Below are 1,085 nucleotides of genomic sequence, written 5' to 3' on the forward strand. Positions count from 1 at the left end.
AATGATACGTCAATCCAAATAGGAACATATCCGTGTTTGTCCTTGAAGGAAACATCTGAATGCTGTGTGGGAGCTCGCACCGTGAGGACGAGCCAAGTCGATTTTAGAATGAAGAGAGATGGCTTACTTCCCTTCTGTTGGCGAGCGTATCAATTGATAAAGCCTGTCTCGAAATCCCAAATCTATGAATTTATCATAACAAAAAATATAATGTGCGCATGGCCCCCACCCCCAAAATAGTAATGCACAAAAGCTATTCGTTAAGGAATAGCATATATACACGTGCTTTTCCCAAGTAGAGTTATTAAAGAAATTGCACAGCATCCCAGCGAACGAGAGATCGTCCGTCATTATTGAGCCGGAATGGCATCTGCAGTGTGTTTTATGGGGAATCAGAGAGTGAAATGTTCTGTGTGTTAGAACATAAACGTGGATCTCGTTCCCGATCAGGTCTCTGGGGGAGAACTTTGTGTATGAGAGAGCATGACTTGGGGGCGTGGACTCCCCAGGGGCAGGCGTGGGTCAGATGCTTGTCTTCCAAGGAGAGCAGATGGTTCTAAGGCATCAAGACAGGTTTGGAGGTCTAAACTATGGGGCATCAGCTAAGGAAGATTCTTCCGCATGACACAACGGTGAGCGATCCGGGAAGAGGGGGTCGGATGTCGGTGAAGACGTGCGGGGAGCCATCTGACCTGGGCGGCGTCGCACGTGAGGGAGAAAACACACCGAAACGGAGAGTTTCGCGTTTCCGTCGTGGGACGAGCAGCACAAACGGCCTCCCCCGTCCCGGTCCCCGGGGCGAAGAGCTCTGTGTAGCCGCCGCCGAGCCTTCCGCGGCGGCCGTGCACGCGGGGAGCACGTGAAACGGGCAGCGAGCCAGACTGCGGCCCGCGCGGACACAGCCACGTGGCGCTGACCCGGGGGAGGATGCGGAGGAAGGCGTGGCAGAGCCCCCCGCGGAGCACAACAGCGTTCGGGGCGGTGAGTCCGGTCATCACAGCCCTTCCTCCTACGTTTACCTGTTACTGAGTCTTAATAACAGACAAGTGCTTGTGGTTAGAAAACACGTTACGGTCAGCAAAACC

This window comes from Pteropus vampyrus, unplaced genomic scaffold, assembly GCF_000151845.1.
Source record: "Pteropus vampyrus isolate Shadow unplaced genomic scaffold, Pvam_2.0 Scaffold1469, whole genome shotgun sequence".
Lineage (NCBI taxonomy): Eukaryota > Metazoa > Chordata > Mammalia > Chiroptera > Pteropodidae > Pteropus > Pteropus vampyrus.